We start from the raw sequence: 20,013 nt of genomic DNA, 5'->3' as shown, positions 1-20,013 counted from the left end.
CTATGGCCATGAGACACAAGTTAGACACTTCTTTCTCCTTTTCATTTGAGGACTCGTCATCACTCCATATAGCTACATGTGCCTTGTATTTCTTCTTGGAGGATCCATTCTTCTTCAACTGTGGACATTCAAATTTGACATGCCCGAGCTTTTTTCACTCATAACAAATAATAGGATCCTTCTCCTTGGATTCATTTTTGAAGCCCTTCTTTCTTTGGAATCTTCTTCCTTTGTTGGACCTCATGAACTTCTTGAATTTTTTAGCAAACATTGTCATTTCTTCATCTTCATTATCTTCATTTGAGTCACTTTCTTCTATTGTAAACTTGTGAGCAACACCAATCTTTTTCTTCTTTTCCTCATATTTCTTCTCTTGTTTATCTTGTTCCTTCAGCATCATCTCATGAATAAGCAAAGACCTAATGAGCTCATCTAAATTGAGGGTCTATACATTCTTTGCTTCAACTATGGTTGTCTTCTTGGATTGCCTTGACTTGGAAAGACTATAGATTATCTTCCTAGCAAGCCTCTCATTAGAAATGACTTCTCCAAAGCTTTTGAGACCATTGATAATAACAAAAAATCGATCGATTATAGCTTTAATATCCTCATCCGATTTCATCTTAAGTTTTCATAATTATGATTGAGAAGACTAATCTTAGTTTCTCTAACTTCATTAGTTTCTTCATGAGTAACTTCAAGTTTTTCCCAAATCTTCTTGGCATTGGAACAAGATGAAACCCTTCCATATTCGTCGGGGCCAAATGCACAAAATAAATTGTGCATTGCCTTTGCATTAAGATGGAGTATAATATCCTCTCATCATGATGTTCTCATTGCTTGAAAGAAAAACATTATCCTATTCTTCCAAAAGGCATGGTTGGCTCAATTAAAGTTTGAAGACTTGTTAATAGGTTAAGAATCATTGACAATGTTGAAATTTGGTGTAGAGGTCATGGATGACTAGATTGATGGCTTGACTCTTATATGATATTCTCAAGAGGTGGTAAAACATTCCAATGATTCTAGCTCTGATACCAATTTTTGAGTAAATATCTACTAATTATTAACAATATCTACTAATATATTAAGAATATATATTATATTAAGAATATATATTAAAATATTAATAATATGTACCAATATATTAATAATATATACTAATATATCAATAATGTATACTAATATATTAATAGTATGTACTAATAAATTAATAATATGTACTAATATATACTAATATATTAGTATATATTAATAGTATGTACTATATATATGTATTAATATATTAGGGTTTAGGTTTAACGTTTAGAGTTAAGGATTATATTAATATATTATTATATGTTATTAATTGATTGTTATATATTATCAATATATTAGTACATATAATTAATATGTTAGTAAATATTATTAATATACTAATATATTAGTACATATTATTAATATATTAGTAGTACATATTATTAATAAATGAATGTATATTATTAATATATTAGTATATAGTATTAATATATTAGTGTATATATATTATTGGTCGGGTTGGATAGACGGGTCAAGTCAGGCGGTTGAACGGGTCTGGTTGACTCGCTTCCAAAAGGTTTATTATGTGGTGGACAAGCCCCACGCGCAGCGACGACGCGTTGGGGCGTTTGCGGTGGCTATTTGGGTTGAAATATTTACTAAAAATTTCTAAACAAAAAGTATCATTAAAGGACACGTATTACCTTTATAAAATTTTAAAAAATTTATTTAAATTAAAAAAACTTAAAAATGTTATTATATTTTTAAAATATATTTTTTAAAAAAGTAAAAAAAAACGTAAATCCCTAAAATCAACTAAAACTTATGAGCCTAACTCCTAATCTCTAAAAAAATTCTTTAAAATCAACCCTTAAACATAGCCACAATCGATGTCGTTGACACCGTCGAAGCCGCCTCCTTTTTCAGCCGACATCATCCTTGTCGTTGCTTGTGCCAACGGGTCGTTTAAATGTCATGATTATTTCCTCAAATGTCACATCATCGATCCATTTAAATCATACCATCGATGATTGTTCGTTGAGTGACGGCGCGGTAAGATATAGGTTAAGTTGACGATAAAAAGCGACAATGATAGCATGCATATAGAGATTTAATTTTGGGTGTTTTTTTTTTAATATTTTTGAAAATTTTAGAGGTTTTTTTGGAATATAGTTTTAAGTTTTTATGTTATTTTAAATAAAATTTTTAAAATTACTTGAACGCTACATGTGTCCTTGAACGTTCATTACGACCCGGACACCTAAAATAATAACATTTATAACATTACACCAAGGTGAAAACAATATAATTTAAGCTTTTATTTTCTAATTAAGCACTTATTGTCTAGATAGGCCAATTAATTATTTAGAATGGAGTTCAAATTTATGGAAGCATATCTCATTCAGAATAACTTAACAAAACTTGCCGAGAATGTGTATTTTATCATGTTATAAACAAATTTGTTTTATATATTTATACACTATAATTATTTTTATCTTATTTTTTTCATGTCATATTTATGTATTTTTATGTCGTACCTAATCTAAACTCTTAAAGGGGACCAAATCCCGCTTGAGCTTTGTTTCAATTTATATATTTCTCTTTTCGGAAACTAACATTCATAAAATAGAAAATCAATCCCCCATTAACAAAGTTCCAAATTATTGATTGGGGAGTTCAGTTCAAACACGCCAGAGAAATTCAACGCCAATTGAAACAACAAAATAACTTTGGTTGGTCATTCAAACCTAAACCCAAAATGGAAGGGAACTAGGAATGTGCGCCATTATATGCTATCCAATGCCTGCAGCACATCAGCCTTCAAATCTTCAAAGTCTTCAACTCCGAAGCTGAATCGAACCAAGTTATCCTCAATCCCGTACTTGCGCCTCTCGTCTTGGCTAAGATCCCTGTTCCATATCGCACATTTTTATTAATGGAGTTCCACAAACTCCCTCAAACAAGGACATACATGTCATGCAAAAGGAACACAAGGACGATACCCATCTCCATCAAATACTTAACAATCCTATTTAACCACATAAGACGACATCAATCTGCACTAAGCTTATATTGCATTAACTATTCAGTCCATTACAAGTCTCATTGCGTTTCATGCATTTAAACTCGGTAGTCAGTATCTTCCCTCGATCTCAGTTCATAAACAATTAAACCATTGCCTAGACGGATATAAACACAAGCAGCACAGATGAATACATAAAATAGAAATAGTGCCATACCAATAGGACATTATAGCCGGCTGATCAACAATGCTCTCACAACCACCAAAGGATGGAGCAATGTATGGAATCCTCAATGCGTCAACAAAATTGCTAGTGGTCATCAAATCTCCATCCACCTGAATGATTTAGAAGACATTAACTCCAAACAATTCTTCCATGAATAACACCAAAAGGAAGTAAAAAGATTAATATTAAAGATGAATTTCCAAGGTACAAGGTCGAGTACTCAAAGACAACAAACCTCAAAACTGACCACACCACCAAAGCCAGTCATTTGCTGCTTGGCAATTTCATGTTCCGGATGACTTGGCAAGCCTGGATAATAAACACGTTTCACCTGCCAATGATATTTAATAAGCCAAGATAATAGGATATTAGTCCAAATTGGAAAAGTCGTAAAAGATCGATAAGATGTATACACAATATTACAAAATACGACAAAACCAAAAGCTAGGTGGAGATAATTCAATCAGTTATTCCACCAAACGCAACATCCGTCCAACAGTAGAGGCTTATTCCCACTGAGAACCAGATGCAGGGGCACTATCACATCAATTGTAAGTATAACAAATCATTCAAAAAAAAAATTGAACATACATAAAGATGGCATAAAAGGTTGGAAACAACCATTGAGACACCAAAATCCAATAGAAGCCAACTTAGTACACATGCTCATCTTCACCTTTTTTTAAAAAATTGACTTCAGTTTCTTTAGAATTTTGCCATATTGTGGTTCTTAATTTGAGTTGCAGTAAACGGAATGTACATAAACAAGATATAAAAAAGGGAATGTAACAGCAATTCATACCCTAGGATGAGCCTCTAAAACTTCAGCCATCCTTAATGCTGTTGAATTCTGTTGCTGTACACGAAGATGCAGCGTCTTCATGCCTCTGATGATTAGGTAAGCGGCATTCTGTTTATACGTAGAAACAAACATATTACTTTGTGATCCTTGCAAAAATATAATGGAGAACTACTAGGGAACAGATCTTTGAGGAATAAGGTGAAAGGAATTAAAGCACCATTCTTAAAATAACACCAGACAGAGTACAAAATAAGTGCTTAAGTTTAGACAAAAGCATGATAGACACTGCAAAATTACTTGATCAAGATTCAGTTGACAACTCACCGGGTTGAGTGTACCACCCAAAACATGATGCAAAGTACGAATTTCAGTAACCAACTTCTCTGGACCACTTATGCATCCAGCAAGAACCTGTCAAATGAAGAATTGCACTTATATATTGTTTGAATTAACAATAAATGGCATCAAGAATGGATTTCAAACTGAATAAATTAACAAAAGCACGTGTTTACATCATTGTGGCCACCAATGAATTTTGTTGCAGAGTGCAAAACAAGATCAGCACCAAGGGCCAGGGCCTTCTGGTTAAGAGGTGTAGCGAAGGTACCATCAATGCAGACAAGTGCTCCTTTGCTGTGACACAACTTTGAAACTCTTTCTATGTCAACACATCTGAGGAAAGGATTTGTTGGAGACTCGGTAAAGAAAAGAGAAACCTGCACCGAATCATAATTCACTCTCAATTCAGGATAAGCTATCATTAACAAAGTTAACATAAAAGATAAATCTAGAACACAAGGGAACCACTTTCTATTGTACTGACTTTGTTCTTGTTGAGTGCAGCCTCCAGGCCATCCACATCTGCTGGATCAATAACAGTAACCTGCATATTGGATGATCACCAGAACTCAATCAGAAATTTCAACAAGTCAAGCATTAAAACGATAGTTTGTTGCATACAACATTATGTTCTTAACGCTCTTATATATGCCAAAACCCCAATAAAAGAGTTATTGTGAATATAAACTTTTACTCTAAAAACTACATCATTTAGGTGCATTGCTCTCAGTAGGCAGTATTGATGAGGCCTTGGGTTAACAGAAAGGAGGAGACATTTGGAACTTTGAGGTCCCATGTTAAAGTCCCACAAAGAGTGGGTTTGGTATTTATTACTGTCCAGATGTATTCTGGTTGGAGTTATTTAGGGTGAATTCTGGTTTGCTAGTTGATTTATTTGGTGATATACAAACGTAATACTTGATCATGATTGTAACTTCTCATATTCATATATATATATATATATATATATATTGATATTGGTAGAAGCAATTTCAACATGACAGCCCTCTATAAAACACAAATGGTACAATATACCCTGGCATTTCATTCACCAAAATTCTTAAAAAACAATAGAATGACATAAAAGAAACAAGAACAAAATTGAAGCCATACCGAGATTCCCATTTTAGGCAGAAAGTTCTCAATGAATATCCTAGTTTTCCGGTAGCAATCTGTTGTTGTCACCATATGTCCCCCAGCAGGGACTAATGCCATCAACATGACCGTGCTAGCACACATACCAGATGCCATAATCAGGGTCGACTCAGTCCCCTCAAGTGCACTGAACCAAAGAAACATAACATCGTGAGTGTTTTAACTCCATTTAAACTATAAAAAAGGAAAATGAAAAGGATGATAAAAAGAGGCAGCCAAACCTTATCTTCTCCTCTGCAACCACTGTGGTTGGATTTCCATACCGTCCATATTCAAAACTTGTATGGCGTTTCTCCTGCAGCAGATCACATAGTACATTAATCAACCGGAATTTATATGTCAAACATCAAATGCTTCTAAGAACTTGTATTGGCAAATTTTAACCCATGGTACGCTGCCCATGACAATGGCTACTTGCAAGTTGCATATAGTGAACCAAGAAATCCATTGAAATAGAAACCTTAACCAGTAGACAGCGAACCTTAACTGCCAGACAGCAGACTTATTAACGCTATTATTATACCTTGAAGTCAATAAGCTCCTGAGTTTTCTTGAAGAAATAAGCGGATGTATTAACCACTGGAGTGGTAATTGCATCAGTAACAATGCCGCGACCTAATCTTTCACCTGTAAAGAAGGGGAAAGAAAAAAAAGCAAATTCGTTTTAGATACTTTTTATAACGAAAATGTAAGGATATAAAGATAAAAAAAATAAGGGGAAACATAATTGATAAGTAATAAATCAATGATTAAATCTAGATAAGAAATAAATCTTAATATTTTAGTAACATACACAAATAATTGTAATTATCTCAGACACACGAATCTAATTTAAGACACAAATATAGATTTCTCTACTTTTCCTTCCAAAATAAAAACTTTCCAAACACAAAAAGGAAACATAAAAATAAAGAAATTTCAGCGAAACTGAAAATTATTAACTCAATTACCAGCATGAACAGTGATGCTCCCATCAGAGCTCAAAAATGATGTCGCTGAATTATCTGAACCTCCAATCTGTACACTACGGATGTCAAAACAATCTTCTACATTCGCCACGTCATCATTGACGGTGACGGTGACGGTGGCGGCGGCTGCAGCTGACTGAGCAGAAGCAGCAGCAGCCGAGGAGGGGGAATCCGAAGCGGGGTCATTCGACCAAGAAGCAGCGACGATTTGCGCGACACCGATATTGCTACAGTTGCGCCGAGCCTTGATGCTGAGCTGGCGCACGAAATTCGGCGGGAAACGAAAGATCAGAGGCAACAAACCGCGTGTACTACACCTCCAGCATAAAGCGAGGACACCGTCACCCTTCGGCTGGAAGAAACACGAGGCTGGTCACCGATCGGCGCACCGGAGAAGTCGGGATCCGGACGGCACTCAAATGGAGAATAGGCATTAAAAACCCTAGGAGTAAATGAAGATGAGGAAACCGCCATTTTATTTTATTTTTTACGAAAAACGAAATTTCTCTCTTTCTTTTCGCGGTTTCTCCGAAATGCGAAGAGGCTCCTTTTCAAGGCTTCCTAAAAATCGAACTGGTTAAATACGCGAATTCCGTTGTCGTTTTGCGGATATACTTTGGGTAAAATGAGTTGGTCCACTTGTTTTTAACTAGGGTTAGATTTAGGTTTTGTGGAGATTAATTGATTTGTTAATGTGGCGGATAGGCAATGGTTGGACCCTGGATGTTTCTTTATAACGTAACATTCCAATTTCCCCACTTTCTCCATTTTTTTTCAGCATCAAAATTTCCCTGAACTATATATATATATACCAATTAAGTAATTTTAGTGGTTAATAGTATAGACACTCATTTTTATCCGGATTATTTTTTTATTTATTATATATTATATATGATATTAAATAATTAATAACGTTAATTGTAAATGTTAAATATAGTGTTAATTAATGATATCAATTGTGTTGATGTGTAAGGATGTTAAATATTGACAAGTGATGTTGATCATATTAACTTGCAATTAATGGTAACTATTATTATTATTATTATTATTATTATTATTATTATTATAGGCTACAATGACAAAGCCCAATGTTACAAGGCTTAACTACAAGTGGGCCAAGATCCATCCGAAAGCCCAAAACAAAAAAGTAATCATACCCAAAATTCGGCCTAATTTGCTAACCCTAGGGTTTTGTCTCATTCAACATCAAAAGATTTTAGGTGTTGGATATGCTCATTTGATCTAAGGCATAATGCAAACAAATACCCCTAACGTTTGACACTATATGCATTTGTGCCCAAATGGTTTTTTTTGAAGCAGTTGTACCCACAAAGTTTAAATATGAGGCATAAGTCCTCCCGTTGGATGGAAACCGTCAGTCAACTGACGATCAACGGGTCCATCTGACTAAGAATTCACATGTGGTCACTGATGATGACGTGGAATTTTCACGTCACTATTTTATGATGACGTGAAATTTTACACGTCAGATTTTTATTAAAAAATTAAATTAAAAGTTGAACCAGTAGGATGGTGACACGTGTTACTCTCCTATTGGCGTGTATTTTATAGAAGGGATGAAAGACTTGTAAACGCGGTGAATGGGATTCGAACCTGGGGCAAGGGCGTGAAATGGGATGGCCCTTGCTACCAGGCCATGCATGTTACTCGATAATTATGTGTAAAAAGCTGCTAATAGACCAAAAATAAATGTCCAGGTTAAAAAAATTGATACGCGCTTTTAGCATACATATACGCTTCAAACGGTATTTCCCCCAAACTCAAGTATCCCCAAATATAAATCAAACTGAAACCCTATTCACATATCCCCTTTCAATTTCAACTCCATCAAATCTCCTTTACAAGAACGAATTCCGAATCTTTTCCTCATTCAATCTCTCCATCTTAAATGCAGTAGGATGTGAGTTTAGTTTTTAAAGAATAACCTCGACTATTTGGGTTTGTTTAGGTATAATGGATTTAGGGTTTATGTTTTGGTTTATGTCATTGTGTCGAAGCACTTGTAAAATATTTGGGTTTTCTAACTTGTGGGATGCTAATAACTTGTGGGTTTTGCACGAAAGGGTATATATTTGGGTTTGAGCCTTTATTACTTGGGTTTCCTGTAATGAATCGAATGCGGAAAGCTCAATTTGGATGCATATATCATCGGTGGGGGATTGCATTTTGTAGGGTATATGAGTGGTGGGGACTGCATGCTTGGTTTTTTTTATTGGGAAAGTGGTCCCTCATGTTCAGCATCAATTATTTGTTTTTTACACTGTTTGGGTCCCTCCATATGCATGCTAACATTAATTTTTTTTTTATTAAAATGCAGATGGACAAGGAAAATGAGTATTACATGAATTTGCATGTTGGTGGCAAATTTGTCCACGATCCATACGTGTGATATGTAGGTGGTGAGTTGATTAGGTTGAAAGAGGATCCAGATACAATTTCGTATTTTAAAGTTCGTAAAATTATTCAAAATGCGTTATATTTTAATAGTATCCAAATTATCTACTTCCATGAATCATTTAGTGATCGTTTACAAGATAATCTTAGGGTGCTTTGGGATGATACAAGTATAATTGCCATGTTGAATTATTGGGTAAAATATGATTTTATAGACATATATGTTGAGCATGAAGTAGACATCCCTTTTATTATTGATGATATTTTACGAATAACTGTCGCTGAGGATGTTGCTGAGGGTGCTGTTGAGATTGTTGCTGAGGATGATGCTGATTGTGCTGCTGAGAGGGTTGCTAAAAATGTAGTTGATGTTGTTGGTCTTGATGATATTGGAGATATTTTAGAATAGGGTGGTTTAGATTGTGATAGGGGTGGTCTTGATGATACTGCTACATGGGATGGTGATGTTCAGGATGTTGTTGCTGAAGGAGAGGGTGGTATTGATGCTACTGGTGGTGGTGGTGGTAAGGGTGTCGAAGAATTTAATAATATAAATGAAGATGATGAAGAGAATGATAGTGAGAGTGATAATGAGGAACAAAGTGCATATAGTATGGATGTACCATACATAAATACTCAAGATGTATATAGTCTTCATTTTTGTTTGGGATGTTATTTATAGATGACAAACAATTCAAAGATGACATCCATAAATACTCAAGATGCAGTGGAAGAGAGTTGAGAATTGTACATTCTGAAACTAACAGGATTAGTTATAAATGTATTGCATCTAAAAGTTGTCCATAGAGAATCTATGTGAGTAGAAATAAGAGGGTAGGGAGTCTACAGGTTAAGACTTTTATAGATGAACACAACTACCCGGTTAGTTTTACTAACGGGATGGTGACTACAAAGGTAATTGCAGAACATTTTGAAGATACAATTAGAGACCATCCAAAAATGAAGCTTAAAAAGATACAAAGAATGGTGCAATCTAAAATACATGTAAATGTTAATCTGAGTAAATGTCGACAGGAAAAGAATATGGTGATATCAAGGTTGGGTGGAAACATGAAGGAAGAATTTGCAAACTTGTGGGATTATGCAGATGAGTTACGGGTAAAGAATACAGGGAGTGCAATAAAGATAGTAGTAAATAGGGTGTCAGATAATTCTCCACCTCACTTCAAATGATTTTATGTATGCTTTGATGCTATGAAGAGAGGTTGGAAAGAAGGGTGTAGGCGTATAATCGGTGTAGATGTTTGCTTCCTTAAGGGCCCATTCAAAGGCATACTTTTATCTGCTGTTGGGAGAGATGGCAATGATCAGATGTACTGTCGAGGGTGAAAGCACATATTCTTGGTCTTGGTTTCTAAATATACTGGCAACAGACTTGGGATTGAAATGATGGATTTGGCTACACCATCATCAGTGACCAACACAAGGTAAATCAATGTATTAAATTTACTTGATGCTAGTTGTTATTTTACAGTTAACAGTCTGACTTGTTGATGTTATATAACTTGTTGCTCTATGATAATTGAATAGAATCTCAAACTAAGTTAAATTTTGCTTGACAGGGTATTGAGATTGCTGTAAATAATGTTTTACCACGAGTAGAACATCAGAATTGTGTTCGACACGTGTTTGCCAATTGGCCTGAAAGAAAGAGAGCAAAATCATATTAGTTTCCCTTCTGGCAAATTGTGAAGTCCACGACTAAGAGAGAATGGGAGGAGAACAAAGATGCATTGTCAAAGATTGATAGCGTACTTGCTACTGAATTGTTTAGCAAAAAGAAGAGAATATGAACCAAGGCCTTTCAAATGATGCATTCCAAGTCAGATATAGTGGACAATAATTTGTGTGAGGCTTTTAATTCGAGCATTGTTGATACAATGTACAAGAGCATCATTACAATGCTTGAAGAGATTTGAGTCAAGATAACGAAAATAATAGTTGAAAATCAGAGATTCCTCACTACATGGAAGTACAATTTTGGGCCACTAATAAAAAAAATTTTGACATCATGAAGAAGGACAACATTCAATGGATAATGATTTGGAATGGATATAATGGATGTGAGGTAAAGAAAGGGAATAAACAGTACATTGTAGAGTTGAATGAAAGAACCTGTACTTGCAGAAGGTGGCAACTAAGTGGGATTCCTTGTCTGCATGCTTGTTGTGCAATATGCATACTGGTGGGGACCCAGATGAATGGATACTCTATCACAAAGACACAAACATTAAAGCATATAAATATGATTTGCAACCTATTAATGGGCCTCAAGATTGGAAGAAATTTGGAATTGAACATGTTCTTCCACCGGTGATAGAGATATATCTGGAAGGCCTAAGAAAAATTGAAAGAAGCAAAAAGATGAACCAAAAAAAAGTCAAGTTTGTACATATTAGTAGGATTGGTTTTATTATGACTTGTGCAAGATGTGGTGGAGAAGGTCATAATAAAAGATCATGTACTGCAAACCAGGTATTTATCGTTTATGTATTCAAATTGTTTTAATACTTCAAGTTAATGTTAGATTTTTACAATATACTTTTTTTTGCAGGACCGCAATATCGATGGGAATTCTTCGATAAGATCACCAAGTACAATCGATTCAAACCCAACACACGTATCAAGGAAAGTAAAGGATAAGGAAAAGCCTGTGTTACTTCTGATAGATCAATGAGGAAAAAAATATATGAAGGGATATGTCTTTACACAAATTTGAGGACTGGATATCAGTCTGGTACAAGAGAACCAAAGAAGATGAAAGGAGCTAAGGACCATATGGGCACTCAAGAATCAGTAGCACCAAAAAAGAAGAAATGAATTGTTTGATCGAGTGGGTCTTTTGGTTGTGCTGCTTTTTGTTAGGGTATATGTTTTGGGTTGTGCTTCTTTTGTGTATGGAAAATATCTGCCTAACTTCATATGATATACCTATAGCAGTAATATATGTTTTTTTATGTATGGCAAATATATACCTAACTCAAGAATCAATAACATTTCTTTTCGATTATTTTCTGTTTATTCGGTTTAAGCATATTAACTAGTCAAGATAATAGAAAACACTAAACACTTAATATTAGACATAGTCATTTCTTCTCAATAAGTAACAGTCATACACTTGGTATTACATATACATAACACTTAATCTTTAACAAAACACCTAAAGTGTTATTGCAAGTACAATTACCACAAAGATACATATGGCACACACCATTGAGCAAGTACACATTGTCTTATAGAATTCTTTTTCTTTCTTCATTGTTTTAGATTTTTCCTTCAAGCTCTTAATTTTTGCCTTTAATTAATTGTCATTGTCTTCACTTTGCACACTTCCAATCTCATTCACTTTGCTTTGAACACTTTCACTTTCACTCTCTTCCAACAACACACTATTCCTTTGAGCAGTAGAAGTCAAGGAACAACTTCTAATTTGTCTTCTAAGTCTTGCATTCTCTTTCGTTAAATTTCTCTCACTATCACGTAATTATCGTAGTAAGTAATTAGCTCGCTCTGGCATGCTACCATCATACCATTCAAAATACCTACAACCGTGTTACAATGAGGGGAAAACATATTTGTTATCAATCGATATATGCAACAACATTTTATCATTCAAGCTAACTAATACAAGGTCATTGTAAACATATTCTTACCGAAAAATTTGAGCAACCGTAATACCTTCTTCCAGGGTTTAAATCACTCCATGAAATTTCCCTAGATGCCAATTTATTACAATAACACTTTTTTGGGTTACCGTCGTAGACGAAATCTCGTTGCGAAGCACTAACGATGGTTGGACATGCGAACCTGTCCATTACACAATTTCTAATACAACCCAAATAAAAAACAAACAACATTAATTATTAAATTAAATCAAGTGATATTCACAAATCAATATTCATTTCGAACTAAACCAAATAAAAACTTGAATGAAAGATAACTTAATCGAAAACCCATTCGAAACCCGCACATACCCAAAATATTTAACAAAACTAAATCAAAAACCCATTCGAAATTGAGAAGATTTGATGGAGTCGAAATTGAAAAGGGATATGCGATTTTATGTAATTTATGATTCCATTCAAACAAATCAACTCACCTTCAAAATATACGCTTAATTGATCGGTTTGAGGCTGCTGCTTGAAGGAAAATTCGTTCTTGTTGAGGAGATTTGATGGAGTCGAAATTGAAAGGGGATATGTGATTAGGGTTTTGGTTTGATTTGTATTTGGGATACTGGGGTTTGGGGGAAATACCGATTGAAGCATATATGTATGCTAAACACGTATATCAATTTTTTTTAAACCTGAACATTTATTTTTGGTTTATTAGCAGTTTTTTACACATAATCATCGAGTAACATGCCTGGCCTGGTGGCAAGGGCCATCTCATTTCATGCCCTTTCCCCAGGTTCGAATCCCATTCATCGTGTCACCCTCCTATTGGTTCAAACTTTTAATTTAAATTTTTAATAAAAATCTGATGTGGAAATGCCACGTCATCATCGATGACCACATGTGAATGCTTAGTCAGATGGACTCGTTGACCGTCAGTTGACTGACGGTTTCCATCCAACATGGGGACTTATGTCTCATATTTAAACGTTGTGGGTACAACTGCTCCAAAAAAACCATTTGGGCACAAATGCATATAATGTCAAACTTTATGGGTATTTATTTGCATTATGCCTTGATTTAACGATCTTTGTGAAATAAGACCCTAGGGTTTCATTATGACCCTAAGGATTGAACCGCTACCGCCATTGTCATGTCGTTGCTGCCATGTCTGCCATTGGCACTGTCGACTGTTCCCTCTGCACCGTCGAACACCGTCACCTTATCACAACAACAACATGAATAAAATCAGTCAAAAAAACAAAAAAAAATAGTAATTTTTTTACTTGCATACAAACAAAACCAGTCAGATCTAAGAGTATCAATTACAAAAATATGGTACTCATCCCTATATTTAATGTCAATCATCCATCAAATATCACATGCAATGCAAGACAAGGGAGAACCGAAAATCACAATAAAAATGAGAAGCACGAACTGAAAAAAAAGGTAGAGAGGAAGCCATTAAAAAATTATTCAACGCATACAATATTATACGTGTAAAGAATGTGTATACAATAATTTATCATATTGATGTTAAAACATGCATATTTTAAACTAAAGATAATTTTGTTGTGTGATAATATAATATAAGGTTATAAATGAGGATTGAAAAATGTGATAAAAATCATAATATTTTATTTTGTGTTATTTAAAATGTTATAATCTTCTTAACATTTTCTATTGAACCAAAAATATTACGAATAATGTAATATTTTAATATTTTTGATTACCAACTAAAATTATTATAAAAATATAATATTTTTAATTCCACCAAAAATATTAAAATAATAATATTTTAAATTACATTCAATCTAAAATACCATAACTTTTATCACATTTTTATTTACTGTTTTTTAACTTTAAATTTAGACTTCCCTATATTTATAGCATATACATACAATAAAAACAACAATAGATGTCATTGATGTTAAAAAATCTCTTTGAACATGTGAAAGTTGTACAAGTGGACTGGCACTTTTATCGTGTGGTTCATGATTTAGCTAGAGCTACTTTGCATAGACTAGGACTCAACAACTACCATCCGACAGAATTTCGTAAATCATATCCTCTTGTTTACCTTTACCATGTTATCTTTGAAATAAGAATGGTGCAAGACAATTTTTATTTGGATAACGAGAGGTAATTAGGTCTAAAAGTAATTCAATTTTTATTATAAATCATTCATAGATAAAAACTTATATATATAATAACCTTAATTTACAACAATTTAATATTTTAATGTTATTATATTGTTAGAAGTGTGTTTTAGGATAAAGTATAGTAATGTTTACTTAACTTTTATGAAACTTGCATTTAGGTCTCCCAACTTTTAAAACTTGTAATACAACCCTCTAACATTTAGTCCATTTGCAATATGATCCACAACATAACCGGTCGTTTGACACCGTTATACTACTTTTAGTACGTTTGCAATATGGTCACTGAACTTTTCAGGCCTTGCATTTAGGTCCCCCAACTTTTAAAACTTGCAACGCAATCCTCAATTTCATTCTAAACCCCAAATTCCTTTTCGATCCCAAATTTCCTTTTTCGCTTATCTCTTCTCATTTCCAATGTAACTTTTCAGTCGTGGATGCATGAGAAATTCTAATCTAACTTTGAATTCTATGGAAGTGTTTACTTGAGTAAGGGTCCATTGAGAAAAGTCCAGGTTGACTTTTTCAATCAGGGATGCATGAGAAATTCTAATCTAACTTGAGCAGCTACTTCATATGTTGCCCGGTTATTGCAAATTTGCACCTTCATTTCTGGCATATATATGTTTGTTGCAGTGTCCTCTATGTTTTACAATGGCTTTTATTGCTGACATGCCATGAATTTACAAGAATTATGGGGTCCTATGATTTTAGTTCTGCTATCTGCTTTAGATTCTCATCATGTTTGGCTATTAAGGAACATTAAACATGGAGCATTAAAAGCAATTATATGTTAAAAGGGTAGGCCATTAATGCATTTGCAACTGGTAATGTTGTATTTGGCAGCTAATGTCTATATTAAAAAACTCATTTGGCGCATTAGCTTTTGGAGTGACTATGATCGAACCTCTTTCCTTTTTTTATTAAGTCCTCATTTTGAACGAGTTATTAATTGATATTCTTGGTTTATTTTACTTATTGCTTGGTTGTATGTTGTAGTCCTATGAACTAAAAATCTTTGTTATTTTCGCAGTCGTTGGATGTGCATGCTCAAGTTCCATCCAAACCTATTGGTTTGTCATATAAAAGTGCGGCAACTACGAACAAGACAAATTGGCCTTGTTACTTTTACTTCAACGGTTTATGCAATAAACGTGATAGATACACTTTTCATGTTCAAAGTGCGGCAGCCGTTGGATGTGCATGCAACCGTTGGATGTGCATGCAACAAACCTCAAATTTATATTAAAGTAAACACTATCAAATAGCAAATCCATGTTCAAAATTCCAAAACACTTCAATTACATTATAAACCCCAAATTCTAAATTACTTCAATTACATTCTAAACCCTATTTTAGAATTTAGAGTTTAAAATGAAATTGAATTATTTTGGAATTTGGGATTTAGAATGAAATTGAAGATTGTGTAAAGTTAGGGGACCTAAATGCAAGCGCCTGAAAAGTTCATTGACCATATTGCAGACTAAATGTTGGAGGACTGCCACATCATCTTCTTCTAACGGTAGTGTAACGGAATCAAATGGCCGGTTACGTCGGGGACCATATTACAAACGGACTAAATGTTGGAGGACTGTATTGCAAGTTTTAAAAGTTGGGGGATCTAAATGCAAGCTTCAGAAAAGTTTAGTGGCCATTACTATACTTTACCCTTTTTTAATTTGAGATAAGTACAAGACAATATCTGTTTAAAGAGAACTTTCAACGTTTCGATATTGAACGCTCATATTTTTAACATCTATAGTGCTCAAGCCTGAATTCTTAAAGAATAACAATAATTCATTTATCATGGAGACGATTAGATTGCGTCGGAAGCAAGTTAAATAAAGTAAAACCAACTACCTTTATTTAATGAAAAAGTATAGGTTTCGTGATATGAGGAGTTACTTTCAACCATTAATATTTTTTTTGTTTCTATATTCCAGTCATAGTCATAGTCACACTTTAGTTTCTGTATTCCAACATTTATTTTATTGTCTATTACAGTGGAGTCGGAGACGATGTCAACAAGGTTTGAGTGAAGCCGCCTCACAGTCATAGTCGCACTTTGGTTTATTTCTACCTTATTCCATGTCTTCGGTTTCACATTTGATTCAAAGATTTCTTTTTGGTATACAAGTCATACAACAATAAACTATAATGGTTCAATGATATCCTTCAATACTATTGCCTATTGGTGCTAATTTTGATTACGAAGCTACTCACCAACACTATTCATTCTTAGTGCGTCTACAACAACATTCGACTGTTTTAATACTTAAATTTTTTATTTTTTAAAATTATAAATAAAGTTTAGTTATTATTTTATTTTAGTATCCGTTTAAAATTTTACGTTAAGTTTTAAAAAATGAAAGTTTAAGTATTAAAATAGACCAAAATTAATAGTTTAGGTATTGAATACGTTAAGTTTTTAACCGTGAGTACTAAAATTAAAACAAAAACTAAATGTTATGTATGGTTTTAAAAAAATTAAAAATTTAAGTGTTAAAACGGATAAAAACTAAAAATTTAGATATTAAATGTGTAGTTTACTCTAAAATTTATTGTTGTGGGTTTTAATAACTTGCTATAATTATTTTATAATTTGATATGCGGTAATCTGAGTTGACCGTTACCGATTAAAGGTTATTTAATTATCATTTTATTTAAAGAAAAACGAGTCATATTCTACTGTTAAACATTGATTAATTATTTTTTTTTAAAGTGATGAATTTTAGTAATAAGAACGTGATGATAATTTTAGTAAGAAAACACACACGAAGGGTGGCTGAATCAAAATAAAATAGTCAAATAAGTTTCAAAAGCGAAACGTAAATGACATTCTTTGCATGTGAAGTAAACTTTGACACGACAGTTTAAAAAATCAATTTGTTTTTTAACTTATATTACTAAATAGTATCTTAATTCATGGTAGTTGAAAATCAAAGTTAAATGTTAGTTTAATAAGATGAAATATTTGATCTTTTTAATTTATCGAATGATTTAAGTAGTGAAAATAAATATTGTTTTCTCGAGAAGTTTTAGATTCGAGTAGACGATTGGTTAAGAAAATTCTAAACAAATAATATTTTATAATCACCTTAAATTATTAATAAATATTATCTAAATTTAATTGTTTTGAAAGAGTTAAATTTAATAAGTATTTAAATTAATAAAAATTAAATTTTTCTTATTAAGTTAAAGTGATTATTGAGTAGTTTCTATTCTAAATATTTTCAACTATTTTATAAATAAAGTTCAATCACCCCTACTGCAATTACCGGTGTTCGAAACTAGAACCTCTAGGAATAACTACTCCTCTAATTACTGAGATAATTTAGTTCATACAATTAGGGGTGTAAACGAGCCGAGTCGAGCTCGAGTATTGTTGAGCTCGACTCGACTCGAAAACTCGCGAGCTTAAAATTTTCAAGCTCGACTCGAACTCGAAATCCTGAACTGAAGCTCGTGAGCAGCTCGAAAAGGCTCGAAATGAAAAAAAATTCTTAAACTTAACTCGATTGAAGCTTCAAACTCGAACTCGAACTCAAACATGAACCTTAAATACATGAAATCTTACTATATTTAAAAAAAAATCAATACATAAATATTAATATTATAATTTATTTATTTTTTAAAAATAAAATCTTAATATATTATATTTTCCGAGCTGCTCACGAGCTTTTCAAGTCGAATATCGAGTAACTCGTTTTAACTCGTTAAGAACTCGAGTCGAGCTCGAGCTCGAGTCGAGTCCATTCGATCCGAGTATTTATTGAGCCTTGATCGAGTCGATCTCGAATAGCTCGCGATCTGTCTCGTCTCATTTACAACCCTACATACAATACAAACTAAATTATTATTAGATAAAAAAAATTTAGAGACATAATTTTCTTATCTTACTAGTTTTGTCATTGTACACGGATAATATGTAATACTCTATATAGTAAAAGTTCTATAAATTAATAATGTCGGGACTATGTGATTTTGTTAAGTTAAAGATGTATTAATTAATTAATAAATTAATAATTTATTAATTTACAAAGATTTTTTTCGATTCAATGAACCAACATTATTCTTCATGAATAAAACATATACATTGTATTGATTAATTGAATAATAATGTGACTAATTAAATATAATATATACCCTAAAAATAAAATTCGTTCTAATACCTAGTACTAGTTAAAACTTAATGCAAGTTCATGTATGATAAGAAAATCAACCACTATATAAATAACATCAAACATTCTTAATTAATCAATCCAAATCAAAATCAACCAACCATGACTTCACATTTCAAAAGTGTCTAAAAATTAATCATGACATATCAAATACGTAAAATACTATATGAGTATAAGAGATATCACACACTTAACTCTAAAAGATTCGCAAAAGTAGATTGATGAAAATTTTCATTTAAAAGTTAGTCGAGGCACAATATTGAATACACTCTTTTTTTTTATTAAATATATTGAATGTATTCAAGTTATCTTTCAAGTGTCTTTCAGTTAACTTAGAAAAATGAGGGAATACCAAGCAACACAAACATACAAAATATCTAGAGATGGAAAAAGCTCATTATGAGTAGTTTCTCCAATACAAAAAAAATGTGTAAACATATTTTCTAGAATCATATTTTATTAAGTTGTCCTTGTTATATTTGTAGTTTTATATAATTATTAATTTATAATACTAAAAGGACCATTTAACATTAAATGCTCGTTCCTCTAATGTTTCTTATGCTCGAACACAAGATCTCAACGAATAATCATGATTCATTCCAATATAGTTTGGTTTGTGCATCTAATCCTTCTTTAGAAACAAAATTGGTCCAATAACAGCCAACTAGTATTTCTATATTTTAAAGTTTTATTTTTCTTAAATGAGTTCTTCTCAATTGGTCCAGTAACAGTCAACTAATATATCTATATTATAATATCATATTAAGAAAATTGTTGATTGTTAATTGATAATCAATTGACTATCCAAAGAGGTTTATTTAAAAAAATGAATTTTTAAAATTTAAATTATGAAAGAAAACAACTTTAAGAACACAATTAAAAATATGATTAAAAGCTTTTTTTTTCAATTGTATCTACTTAGATAGGTAACTTATAAAAAGAAGAGAAGCTTTTTCCACGTTTCTTCTTTGATTTAAAAAAAAATGGCAACAAATTTGAATGGGATCAAGAGAGACTAATATTGAGAAAACAAGATTAAAATTTGAATCAAATACTCAAAGAAGAAATTAAGGTTTGTGGAATTGAAGGAAAC

At 32.7% G+C, this 20,013-nt stretch overlaps 1 pseudogene; it reads right to left on the bottom strand.

The window, feature by feature from the left end:
- Positions 1-2,684: 2,684 nt before the first annotated feature.
- Positions 2,685-7,025, bottom strand: LOC120179018 (annotated as a pseudogene).
- Between the last annotated feature and the right edge of the window lie 12,988 nt (positions 7,026-20,013).

Source organism: Hibiscus syriacus, unplaced genomic scaffold (assembly GCF_006381635.1).
Source record: "Hibiscus syriacus cultivar Baekdansim isolate YM2019G1 unplaced genomic scaffold, ASM638163v2 tig00112399_pilon, whole genome shotgun sequence".
Taxonomy (NCBI): domain Eukaryota; kingdom Viridiplantae; phylum Streptophyta; class Magnoliopsida; order Malvales; family Malvaceae; genus Hibiscus; species Hibiscus syriacus.
The sequence above is the reverse complement of the archived record's forward strand: the minus strand, read 5'-3'. Positions and strand labels throughout refer to the sequence as shown.